Source organism: Euphorbia lathyris, chromosome 1, assembly GCF_963576675.1.
Source record: "Euphorbia lathyris chromosome 1, ddEupLath1.1, whole genome shotgun sequence".
Classification (NCBI taxonomy): domain Eukaryota; kingdom Viridiplantae; phylum Streptophyta; class Magnoliopsida; order Malpighiales; family Euphorbiaceae; genus Euphorbia; species Euphorbia lathyris.
Window position 1 is genome coordinate 86566560 of NC_088910.1, and position 13853 is coordinate 86580412.

General features: G+C 38.3%; 1 long non-coding RNA gene across 1 annotated transcript; it reads right to left on the reverse strand.

Moving 5' to 3' along the window:
- Positions 1-9783: 9783 nt before the first annotated feature.
- Positions 9784-11799, reverse strand: LOC136205211 (uncharacterized). Its single transcript, XR_010675861.1, has 2 exons — positions 11255-11799; positions 9784-10733 (listed from the first exon to the last, which is right to left on the reverse strand). It is a non-coding gene; the product is annotated as an uncharacterized lncRNA (long non-coding RNA).
- Positions 11800-13853: the final 2054 nt, after the last annotated feature.

Consider the following 13853-nt stretch of genomic DNA (forward strand, 5'->3'; position numbering starts at 1 on the left):
GGAGGCCAGATCGGATTCATTTTGATATTCTTAGCATGGATAAGCAGTTCATTCATTGTAAAGTGAGTATTTCCGGCAATACTTCCTTTTTTATTACCCTTGTGTATGCTGACCCTATCTTGTCTAATCGAAAACGGCTCTGGGAGGTTCTCTATTCTATGAGTGTCAGCATTTCGGAGCCCTGGTTTGTGGCGGGTGACTTCAATGATATCGCCTTTATGAGTGATCAGAGAGGGGGATCCAATCATTATGTTAATCGCTGTCTGCATCACAAGAATAGTATGGATTTATGTGGGCTTTTCGATCTGGGGGCTTCTGGTCATAAATTCACTTGGAAGCGTAATAATACTTTTGTTCGATTGGACAAAGTCTACGCTAATGTTTTAGCTCTAACTTCCTTCCCCGAGTGCTCTGTGTTGAACCTCCCGTTCCGTCATTCGGATCATTGTCCTATTTTGTTTAGACTTTTGAGAGGTAAGCACCCTAGGGGTAAGAGACCGTTCCGGTATCAGTTGGCTTGGGAGTCCCATCCTAAGTTTAAAGAGTTCGTTCATGAGAGTTGGAGACCTCATTCGTATGTACTGCAAGCTGCTGAAGGGTTCAGGAATAAGGTGCAGGGGTGGAATAGGAATGTGTTTGGGCATATTATCAGAAGGAAGAACAAGTTATTAAAGAGGATGGAGGGCATTCAACGCAGGTTGGAGGGGAGGTTTGATCATAGCCTTGAGGGCCTCCTCAGAACCCTTCAGAAGGAGCTGGAGGCTGTGCTTAGGCAGGAGGAGTTCCTTTGGTTCCAGAAGTCTCGGAAGTCCTGGATTAGAGATGGGGATCGTAATACCAAATACTTCCATCTCTCTACCCTGATCAGAAGGCAGAGAAATAGAATTGAGGCCATTAAGGATTCTAATGGTGATTGGGTTTATGAAGATGAGGTTATTCGGAACTTAGCCCTGGATTTCTACAGAGAGCTGTTCAAAGAGGAACCTGTTCTTTTGGAGAGGGCTCACTCTATTGCTACATTTCCTTTAATCAGTGAGGATTGTAGTCAGGAGGCCTTTCAACCTATTTCCCGAAAAGAGATTGACCAAGCTATCTTCAGCATTGGGGCTTCTAAAGCTCCTGGGATTGATGGTCTTCCGGCGGGCTTTTACCATAAGCATTGGGATGTAGTGAAGGAAGGCATCTATAATTTTGTCTTGGGGGTGTTCAGTGGTTCGAAGGATATTGAGCTGGTTAATAGAACCCTCCTGGTTCTGATTCCTAAGATTGATAAGCCTTCTTCCTTTTTGCATATGAGACCTATCAGTCTTTGTAATGTTCTTTACAAAACTGTTACAAAGATTGTGGCTAATAGAATCCGTGGCATTCTTCCTGCGATCATTTGTCAGAATCAGGGTAGCTTTGTGCCTGGTAGACAAATGATGGATAATGTGGTGATCGCCCAAGAGATGGTCCACACGATGAAGATTAGGAAGGGGAGGAAAGGCATTGTGGCTCTGAAGCTGGATTTAGAGAAGGCCTATGATCGAATTAATTGGGATTTCTTGATGGAGAGCCTTGAGAGAGCTAGAATCCCGGACAGTTGGAGAAGTTTAATTAAGGTATGTATTTCTTCTCCTGTGTTTCAAGTTATGGTCAATGGGGATATGTCGGAGGAATTTTCCCCGGGCAGAGGAATCCGTCAGGGGGATCCTATGAGCCCTTTCCTTTTTGTTATTGCTATGGAGAGGCTCTCTCACCTGATTCAGGATGCGATTGATAATGGGAGTTTCCACCCTGTGGCGATCAACAGCTTCTGTCCCCAGGTGACTCACTTATTCTTTGCAGATGATGTCCTTATCTTTCTTGAGGGTAATGAGGAGCAGTTGAGAGTCATTATGGATATTCTGGATTGTTTTTGTTCGGCCTCTGGGCAGAAGCTTAATATCCAGAAATCTAGGATGATGTGCTCTAAGAATATGAATCAGAGAGTCTGTAAGAGATTAAGTGATCTCTCAGGTATTCCTCTTACTGATTCTCTTGGGAAGTATCTGGGCGTTCCCCTCCATAGTGAGCGTGTGTCTAAAGGCTCCTTCAAAGAGACTTTGGATAAAGCTAATTCGAAGTGTGCCATTTGGAAAGCCAAGACTCTGTCTCTCGCTGGCCGCCTCACGTTAATTCAATCTGTTAATTGTGCTGCTCCCAATCACATCATGCAGGCTTGTAAGCTTCCGGATCCTGTGCTTAATGATCTTGACAAGATTAACCGTAGGTTCCTGTGGGGGGAAGCTGCGGAGGGCAGGAAGATCCATCTTGTGCCTTGGAGTGAGGTTTGCCAGCCTAAAGATTCTGGGGGTCTGGGTATTAGGAAAGCAAAGGACAATAATAAAGTTTTATTAATGAAACTCCTTTGGCGTATGTGGCAAAACCCTTCCTCTCTTTGGGTTCGCCTCCTTTGTGGTAAGTATCGGAAAGACAAAATCTTCGGGGGCCCGAAAGAGAGAGTTGCTAATTGTTCCTTCCTCTGGAAAGGACTTAGTGCTGTGTTTGATGAGTTCTGCTTGGGAGTTGGCCTGGAGGTGGGGAATGGTAAGTCCATTAGTTTCTGGTTTGATAACTGGATTGGGGATAAACCGTTAATTGAGGTGTGTTCTTCCCCCCCGCCTAGTGATATACGCAACTGGAGGATTGCCGATATGGTTGACTCGGAAGGGGACTGGATCTGGTCAAAGTTTGATACTTTCTTTAGCCTTGAGACTCTCCTTAGAATGCGGGGAGTGAAGGTGAGTAATCAAGAGGAAGACTTGGATAGGCACTGTTGGGCGCTGACTAACAATGGAGTTTATTCTTGCAAATCGGCCTTTGAAGCTTTCTCTCTCTTTAGATCTGATCCTCCCTCGGATGTGTGGAAGTCGATTTGGACCCTTAAAGTTCCTTTCCGTATTAGGAGTTTCCTGTGGCTGGGCGTTAAGGACAGGCTTCTTACTAATTCGGATAGGCACAGAAGGCACTTGGCTGATTCTGGAGCTTGCAGTAGATGCAGAGGCCATGTTGAGACTTTGTGCCATGCTCTTAGAGATTGCTCTAATAGTAAAGAGGTTTGGAGGAAAATTCTCCCACACCATATTTTCTCTTCCTTCATGGCACATTCTGAGGTCGACTGGTTCTCTGATGGTGTTAGAGGAAAGTTGCTTCCATACATGGAGCATGGTGACATTTTCTTTGCTATTATCTGTCACCAAGTTTGGAAATGGAGAAACGAGGAGATTTTTGGAGATAAAACTGTTTTTATGACAAACTTAGCTGATTTCTTCTCGAAAAAACTTTTCTCTATTATCGATAGTTTCAAAGGAGAGTCCCTTGCCAGAGCCTCTCAGTGTTGTGATGTCCATCTCGTGGGATGGAGCAGGCCAAGAGAGGGGGTTGTGAAGCTGAATACTGATGGTTCCTGCCTCAGTAACGGTAAGATTGCGGCTGGAGGTGTGCTTAGAGATGTAGGGGGCGTCTGGCTTTCTGGGTTCTCCCAGAATTTAGGGTTGGGTTCTTCCTTTTCTGCGGAGCTCTGGGCTATTCTTACTGGAATCAATCTTGCTAAAAGGCTGGGTGTTAAGAGGCTCTCTGTGGAGTCTGATAATTTGGAAGCAATCAAAATGATTTCTGAGAATCATTCTATGGGTCTTAACAGTCGCAACCTCATCAAAGCTATTATAAGGCTTTGCTCCTCCTTTGAGTTCGTAGAGTTCAGACACATTTTTAGAGAGCAGAATCGTGTTGCTGATCGCTTGGCGGCGGCGGGCCATGAAGGGACGTTAGGCGTTACTACCCTTCCTGTTTCCCCTAGTTTCATCTCTCATCTTCTCTTAGAAGATAGGATTGGGGTTAGCTTCCCTAGGCTAATTCCTGGGTAGTTTGTTGTTATTCGTTTTTCTTTTCCTTTTCTACTAAAAAAAAAAAAAAAAAAAAAAAGATTTTGATTAATATCGATTAACATATTATCAAGTTAACATGTCATGTCAACAAATCAATGTATCATATGATCAAAGTGAATGAGTCATGTCATCGAAGAATGTTCTATTTTGTATTGATTTATTTATAGTTTTGTCTTTATTATTTTATACATTTATTATAATTGTTTGCAAAAAAAAAAGTCAATTTATAATTATTAACAAATGTGATTCAAGAAACCAATTCTGAATTCATTTATGGATGATTTGATATCTAATCACCTCCATAAATTAAGTTAAAGTTTCATGATTAATAAACCCCTTAAAGCACTATTTGGTCCCTGATATATTTAAAATTTTATCATTTAAGTCATAACCTATTATTTGGTCATAGTTGGCCACTGGTCTATCCCAAATTGGTGAACTTTCACCCAATTTGGATTCAAACTTAACCGAATCATTATCTCATTGATAAGTAACGATATTTTAACACTTGAACTTAATAAATTTTAGTTTAAGATTTGTTTTTTTAATCTAATTAATTATTTCCACATAATGCGGAAAAAAACTTCAAGAAATATCTCGTTTCAAGTTTAAGTGTCAAATATCGTTACTTATCAATGCGATAACGATTCTGTTAAATATTCATACAAATTGGGTGAAATTTCACCAAATGGGATAGGTCAAAGGCCAAAATATGATCAAATAATAGATCAGGGGTCAAATGACACAATTTTTGGATAGATCATCAGCCCAAATAATGTTTTAAGCCTTAACAAAAAAAGAAAAGCTCTTTCCAATTTCAGTACCTCATACACTGACCTACAATGTTCAGTACTCTATTCTCCTCTTTGGTATCATATAGTAGAAAAGAAACTCATGAACTATATACAAATATAAACATAAACAACAATAAATAAATAAATAAATTCACACTTTAAAAGTACGCATTACACCTATTTGCTCCACAAATTAATGCTTCGAAGTTAATTAGAATCCTAAACTATTAAAATCATCAATCAAGTTCTCGAACTAATAAAAAAATCATCAATTGAGTCTCTATCCTATCCTAAAATCACTATTTGCTATAGACTGTAATAATCTTTGTCTTGATTCAAAATGGGTTTGGGGAATTTAGAGACATCGACACCCTTCATGAGACTTGAAGGAATGTGTTCTTATCATACATGACTTGTATTTGGATACAAAAGGAGCTGGACTGCACGTTGTAAGAGACAAATACAAGTAGCATACGGTAACATTTCAGTTCACCATACTTAGCATTTTAATTTTGTTTATGAGCCACTAAAATCGATGTCTTATTTACCTCAACTTGATTTCTAGGGACAGTTCAAATGTGTTGCTACCATGCCATCTTCTCTTGAGACCTCGGCTAGTTTTCTTCAAGGTGTTAAAGAATGAATCCTTTCACCATGGACATGCATTGGTTTGTGATTCTTCAAATTGATATTATGTTTTTTTTTTGTGGGAGGTTTATAATTGCAATGAAGAATAACATTATTTGCTGATACAAGTGGTTGCTGACTGTCAAGTTTTTTTTTTTTTTTTTGCTTTAGAACTTAAAAATTTGAATTTGTTCAGGAAAATATTGTAAATATGGTTGATAATGTAAGAATAGTGAGCAATGAGCCAAATAGATGGGTTTTTCTTTTGTGCACATTTGAGCCATATGAGAAATTTTTAAAGTAAAAATCTATATATTATTTTCGATAGATGGATTTTTGGAGCAAAACAAATGATAAAACTCTGGTTTAAGGATTAAAGTTTTGATGTTTGATTTTTACACACATTGTTATTGGCAAGCTAGAATATACAATTATACTGTTTTATATAGAGACTAAATTTGATTCTTTATTTAGTTTATTTTTCTTTATGTTAATGTAGGAGTCCACATTTTAAAGTTGGAAAATTAGTAGATGTGATCAGAATTTCCATTTTATTTGTATCGTTGGTGTTTTATGTCCAACCTCAGATGCAAAATAATAATAAAATATTACTTTTAGATTGTTGCATCATTCTTTTTTCCCATTTAAAAATCCAAGGCTAATAATTTGTAAGATCAGCAAAACAAAAAATAGCAGTAAATAATTACTTTTAGATGGTTGCATCAGTAACATCAGTAAATCATTTGTAATATTTTTATATAATTCTATGCTAGTTTACCCCGTGGCGGAGCCAGGACTTGCAGTTCGGAGGAGCTTCACTGTATGTACAATTTTTTTTGTATAACAACTTAAGACTTTTTTTTTGAAAAAAAAAATTAACACTTTAATTCTTACCGAAAATGTGTTTATATACATACATTGTTCCCTATTAATTGTTTGAGCTAAAAGTAAAAAAAAAAAAAAAAAGTAATCCAGGTCGAACCAATTTTTTCAAATTTTTTAGAAGGTAAAACTGATTTTCATTGGAAATGTTAAGGATAAATTTATACTATCCAATAAGCTAGAATCAAATATGCACTTTCCTAAAAATATTAAGGTCAAATTTAGCAAGTAATCCTTTTTTTTTTGGTAAGAAAGGAAAGGAAAAAAACAAAACCAACAAAAAACCTACACCGGGATCAGTCTAGGAAGGCTGACTCCAATCCTATCCTCTAGGAGAGAAGGCAAAAGAAAAGAAGGAGGAACAGATAGGGTAGAAACACCTAACATTCTCCCATGCCCAGCAGCTGCTAAACGATCCGCCACGCGGTTTTGCTCCCTAAAAATATGGGAGAAATTAAGATACTCAAAGGCAGGACGAAGCCTCAAAATAGCTTTGATGAGATTCTGGCTCTTCAGACAAACAGCCTGGCTATCTGAAATCCTGTTAATAGCCTCCAGATTATCAGATTCCACCGAGAGCTTTTTAACACCCATGCGAATGGCGAGTTTAATACCTGACAAGATACCCCAGAGCTCCGCAGAAAAGGAGGAGCCCGTCCCCAAGTTATGGGTAAACCCCGCCATCCAATTGCCACCAGCATCCCGAAGAACTCCTCCAGCAGCAATTCTGCCATTGCTAAGGCAGGAGCCATCAGTATTCAACTTAGCAAACCCTTCTCTAGGCTTACTCCAGCCAACTAGCAGGATCTCTTTATCCGGGGAGGGGCGAACAAGGGAATCTCTTTCAAAGCTTTTAGTAATAACAAAGAGCTTCTTCGAGAAGAAAAACAGTAAATCAGGAATAAGGACAGCCTTACCCGCAAATAATTCTTCATTCCTCCACTTCCAGATTTGGTGACAAGTAATAGCAAAGAGGATGGCACCGTGCTCCATGTTGGCCAGCAAGTTCCCCTTGGCTCCTTGAGAGAACCAGTCCCCTTCAGAAAAGGCCATGAAGGAAGGGAGGATGTGATGAGGGAGGATCCCTTCCCAGATCTTCTTACTATTTGGGCAATCCCTCAAGGCATGGCACAAGGTTTCCACATTGCCTCTGCATCTACTACAGGCACTAGACTCAGTCAAGTGCCTTCTGTGTCTATCCGCATTCGTAAGGAGCCTGTCTTTGATACCCAGCCAAAGGAAGCTCCTGATACGGTAAGGGATCTTGAGGGACCATATGGACTTCCAAATCTCCAAGGGAGGATCAGCCCTATTAGGGGTAAAAGCTTCATAGGCCGATTTACAAGAATAAGTACCATTATTCGTCAAGGCCCAACAATGTCTATCCTTATCCTCCTCTTGATTGCTAATCTTCACTCCTCTAATGTTAAGAAGGGTCTCCAGACTAAAGAAAGAGTCGAACTTTGACCAGATCCAGTCTCCCTCCGAGTCCACCACATCAGCAATTTTCCAGGAAAGGAGATCAGCCGACGGAGGGGCATTACACACATCAATCAGCGGTTTATCACCAATCCAGGTGTCATACCAGAAGCTAATAGATCTACCATTACCCACCTCCAGGCCAATCCCCGTACAGAATTCAGCAAACACGGCACTGAGCCCTTTCCAGAGGAAGGAACAGCTAACAACCCTCTCATTCGGGCCACCAAAGATTCTATCTTTCCGATACTTCCCGCACAAGAGACAGACCCAAAGAGAGGAGGGGCATTGCCACATTCTCCAAAGAAGTTTCATTAACAGGACTTTATTATTGTCCTTTGCCTACCTAATACCAAGACCCCCCCTGTTTTTAGGCTGGCAAGCTTCCTTCCACGGGACTAGGTGAACCTTTCTCCCATCTCCAGACTCACCCCACAGGAAACGCCGATTTATCTTATCCAGGTCACTAAGGACAGGCTCAGGAAGCTTACAGGCCTGCATGATGTGGTTCGGAGCAGCGCAGTTAACTGACTGGATCAAGGTAAGGCGACCTGCAAGGGAAAGAGAATTAGCTTTCCAGCTAGCACACAAACCATTAGTTTTGTCCAAAATATCCTTGAAAGAGGCTTTGGAAACCCTGTCACTGTGAAGAGGAACCCCAAGATACTTCCCCAAGGAGTTCGTCAGAGGTATGCCAGAGAGCTCACTCAGTCTTCTGCACAAGCTATTGTCCATATTTTTGGAACAAAGCATACGGGACTTTTGGATGTTAACCTTCTGGCCAGAAGCCTCGCAAAAACAATCAAGGATATCCATAACTGTTTTAATTTGCTCCTCGGACGTCGCCCATTTGTCCGGGGACCCATTTGCCTATAAAAGGCACGGATCCCCATGCATTTAGGAGGAGGATTTTTGGAGCTTTCTCACTCTAAACATTTTTAGAGAGAGAAAGTCAATTTTTTGGAGAAAATATTTTTTTTCCCAAAAAAATCCAAATTTTCCCAAAGTCAAAAATCCAAAAGAGAAGCTGTCTGAATAGAAAAAGCAAGTTCTTACACCAAATTCCAATCATTGTGTAAAAGTCTAGAGTGAATTTTATGCATCTAAAGTGTTCTTCGTTTTGTGAGAACAATCTTGTATCAATTGTAAAGGTTAGAAGAGTGAAGTTGAGTACTCGGTTATAGTACTCAGTGGTAGAGAAAATCTGAATACTCGGTTATAGTATTCAGTGGTAGATAGGATTGAGTAGACGAATAGAGGACGGTACTCTTGCATACTCAGTTGCTATTGTAAACGGTTTGTGCTCTATCTTTAAAGAGCTCAGTAGAGGATTGAAAAGGCTCGGAAGGATTCCGGGGACTGGACGTAGACGGTGAGGCGGAACCAGGATAAGTCTGCTGAGTAATCTCTAACCCTTTCTCTTGATATATATATATATGTATGTGTTGCTTGCTTAAAATTGCTCAGTAAATAATCTGTAAAAACCGACGCTGAGCAACCAGAGTGCTGAGTTGGAAACTAACTTAAAGTGTTATTTCCCAACTCAATATTAAAATAGCTCTAGTCAGTATCTGATTAAAGCTGTCTTACATCTCACTCAGCCTTGCTGACATAAAGCTGAGTTAAACTATCAAATATTCAATTAAGTCAGCATTATTAAGTGAAAAAAGTTACATTAGTTCCTAACCCCCCCTTGGAACTAATCCTACTACGTTACACGGGACCAACAGAGGAGACTGCCAATAATATTCAAGATGAGGAAGTAACTGGCACTACGTTACTTACTTACGAAGGTGAAGAAAATCGTGAAAATAATATATGGTATCTTGACAATGAGATAAGTAACCATATGTGTGGTGACAAGAAGATGTTCGTGGAGTTCTATGAATTCGTTCGCGGTAATGTTGTATCTGGAGATTCCTCCAAGGTTCTTATTACAGGCAAAGGAACAATTCTTATTCGGCTCAAAAATGGCGCTCACTAGTTTATTAACAATGTTTATTATATTCCTAGCATGAAAAGCAATATTTTGAGTTTGGGACAGTTACTAGAGAAAAATTATGAAGTACACATGGTGGACCAGAAACTACTGCTGTTGAATGAGAAAAAGGAGTTGATTGCACGAGTACCAATGGCAAAAAACAGAATGTTCATAATTAACATTCAGACGGACGTGGCCAAATGTTTGAAAGCTTGTGTGCAAAGTCCCCCATGGCTTTGGCATTTACGGTACGTGCATCTCAATTTTGGAGGACTGAAGCTGTTGGGACAGAAGCATATGGTAAACAGATTGCCTCACATTGACCAGCCTCATCAACTGTGTGAAGGATGTCTTGTTGGAAAAAAATTCAGAACCAGTTTTCCAAAGGAGTCCATGTTAAGAGCAAAGGCACCACTTGAGGTAGTTCACACAGACGTGTGTGGACCGATCACTCCACAGTCCCTGGATAAAAATAAATATTTTCTACTTTTCATTGATGACTATAGTAGAAAAACTTGGATGTATTTTTTGAAGGAAAAAACAAAAGTTTTTGAGACATTTAAAAAATTCAAAGTCCAAGTGGAGAAAGAAAGTGGCCATTATATTAAAAAGGAACTGACTCAGAGTTTTCTAATAAATTGACCAAAGTGTTATGTCACATAAAATGACTTTTTCCTTGGCAATTATCACTTCAAACATACTTATTTTCTACTTGTCAAGAATCATCTCGTGCTCTTCTTTCACTTCTCCTAGAGCTTCTTCGCGTAAGAAATCAATGTCGGCCTAACCATTACCGTAAAGCGCTCAATACGGCTTGAAGGAAATTCTCTTGTTCAATCGTTGTGTCGCAACAAACCAAACCTCTTATAGGAATTTGCAGTTCATGTCCTTTCTGTTAAGTCAATATCTGTCTCGTATGCCCATGCTATTGATAACATCTTATATGCACCAGAAAAGCCCTTATTACCATTTCAGCTTAATGATGCTACATAATTTTCACAATTTGAAACAGGCGTGTCTAGCACCTTGAACTTGGAAATGCAGCACCAGCCCAAAAAACACCTGCACCAACAACGTAAATCAGCAAAGAACACAAACTTTGTCTTTTATATCAACTTCCTAATGAAAAATTGCAAATTAACACTCGTCTGCGACTTGGTCCTTTCTCAGTAGGACTGTCAAATTTTTATTGCAAATATTATACATTTTTACACGATTGAAATTGTAAAATACAGTATTACAAAAACTTGGTTTTTTTTTATCTGATATAAAGTACCATTTTTGGATTTAGAGGGAGAGAATCCATCTACTCTCTTGAAGCTAATGCTAAGGCATGTATGCATATATAAATTAATTTTTATGATCTTATCTGCAAGAATGTACCAGCAAATATTATGGCATTGGCAAATAGTTTCTCATAAACTTTACAAAAGATGACTTCCCCAAATGCATTTATAAACCATACTAATTTTTATCTAATTTATGACGGTGCAATTTAAGTGATCCCCAAATTTAAGATTATGCTAATACTCTTGAGTGGTTAAATCTGGAAAAATAGCTTGATAGGGTCAAAGGGGCTCAACTCAATCAAGAAGTTCTCCTGCAAGGAAATGAAAGCATTCTAGAGTAGTCAAGGGAGCATTCCCCCTTCGTTGACCAAGGAGCAACAAGACCGAGAAGCTGCATCCGAAATGGGTGATCCTTTCTCCAAGAAGGGAGTCGATTTGATTATCTAGGACTTATCTAACACCATTTCAATAAAACATTCAGCAAATTCCTAATTGAAAACATACCTGAGCCTTAGGAAACTTCCAAAAGAAACTCCGAGGATTTTTCTCTATTTTGTCAAAAAAATAACTTCGCATGATTACCTGCACAGATTGTGATTCCATTTAGCAGATATGAGGAGGAAATAAAGCATAGCTTTCAAGCACACTCGATTTGGGAGGAGCAGAAAAAACGATAGAAGTCGATTTGTCTCTAATTGCGTTTGATGCTTCAAAATCCATTAGGGTTACGATTAGGTTGGAGAAGTTCAATTTTGATTTAGGCGAGAAGATCAATTTGTATCTAATTTCAATCCTGACGTTCAAAATCGATTAAGAAAGAGATGAGGATGGAAGAAGATAGTAGATGTCTGGGGAGAATACTTCACCGACTAATGTTTCTTTTACATATGACCACGTGGCAATAGCAAATTGCCATGTCATCTAAACAACGCGCCATTAACAGCGCGTGGAGCACAGTTTGGACGGAGCTGTTATAAAAGGGGCTAAATTCATAAGAAAGGTAAAGATCATGGGTTTAATATGAAAAAATAAATAATCAAGGGCCTGATCCTTAAAATATGAAAAGTTTAGGAGCTTAAACATGGGTTTTGCCTATTTATTTTTACGATTAGAACTATATTTGTCACTTTCTTTTAGTTAGTTCATCAAATATCAATTTCATTAGGTTAGGATAACTATTAAAGCTTTTGTTTTTCTCAGGATTAGAGGTAGGTTTATAGTTATAATTTATTTCTTAATTCCAATAGGTTAGATACTTTTTTAAATAGTCTTTAAAAATATATATTTTTTAAATAGTCTTTAAAAATATATATTTTTTAAATAGTCTTTAAAAATATATATTTTTTTAAACCAGTCTTTAAAAATGTTTAATATGTAATATATAATTGATCATGGTATAAAGGGTAGTTTAAGAATAAATAAAAACCCACTAAAGATAGGTAGATATAGATCACGATTCTAATATCATGTTGATATGCTAATGTCTTAAGAAATATTTGAGTCCTACTTTATTGAGTCTGCTGTCGTAGTGTAATTTCAAAAACGGATCCCAATGTCTCACATCTAACGTTTATTTATGCAGGTTTAATAGATTGTTTAGGGCTAGATCAAATGTATAGGATTTGGATATTAAATTGGGATGTAATTTATAATCCGAATTTATTTATCGCTTTCCGTAATCTATGTATAAACTGAAAGCGATGATTGACCCCCTAAACTTTCAAAGTGTCTCGATAGCTCCCTCAACTTGCATAAAATGTTCAGTTAGCCTCTTGAACTTGCACAAAATATAATTAATTGATCACTTGGTTGCAAAAAAAAAGTAAGTTAAATGCGTCACATGTATTGCACGCATCTTAAAAAAAAGTAAAACGACTAAGATCGGGGTATTCGGTTCTAATATTAGAAAAGATAAGTTTTATAGTTGAACAAGTAATAACTTCATTTTTCATCTATTTTTGGATTATGTATAATATTCTAAGATGCGTGGAATACATCTTCCGCATTAACTTACTTTTTTTTGCAATTGGTGATCTTCTCATTCTCTTATATGTAATCACGTTTCTTTTACCAAACTCAACAATGGTGGAACAATTTAGAAGTTACTACTTGAACAAGAAGAAGTTGTAGTCGTTGCTCAGTCAGAGAAAATTACCGTACCACCAACTCCATTCATTGATAAGGAGGCTCTTCCACTGCCTGAAACCAATAACGAGGACAGTGATTGGGAATCAAAAACTTCCTGAATCAGTTGGTTTTAAGCAAAAGAGCACCATAGTTGTTGATCGGGTAAATTACATACGTGGTATATATTTTACCCGTAATCACACTTTGGTGTACAACCAAAATTTTGTCACACTAAACTGTACAACCTTCTAGTGACCTCCAACTAAAGTGTATAGCAGGTAAAAATGACCGGTCAACCCTGTTAATTACTTGGTCAACGTGACACCTCGTCAATTTTTACTCTTTAAAAATTAATACATATCACTAAATTACTTTTATACCCTTAATAAAAAGAATTTCCTAATTCTCTTTCCTTAAAAACTAAAAGTGGCCCCACATATTAAAATAAATTATCTCCAGTTTCTTCCTAGCGTCTCTTCACCATCGTCGACAACATAAACATAGTCGACCACCACCTCCGTTCGTTCTCCTCCGGCGACTATCACCACCTCCGTCTGTTCTCCTCTACCAACTACCATCATCTCTGTTAGTTTTTTGCAGATCCAAAAAAATAACACATATGCTGCTCATCCAAAAAAAATAACACATGTGTTCTTTGAATGGTAAGAATTTATTTTGCTGTTGTGATGTCCTTTGGATAGAAAGCAAAAAATTTATTTGATTTTCCAAAAGATAACAAGTCTCGAAATCTGATTTTGTGGAAATT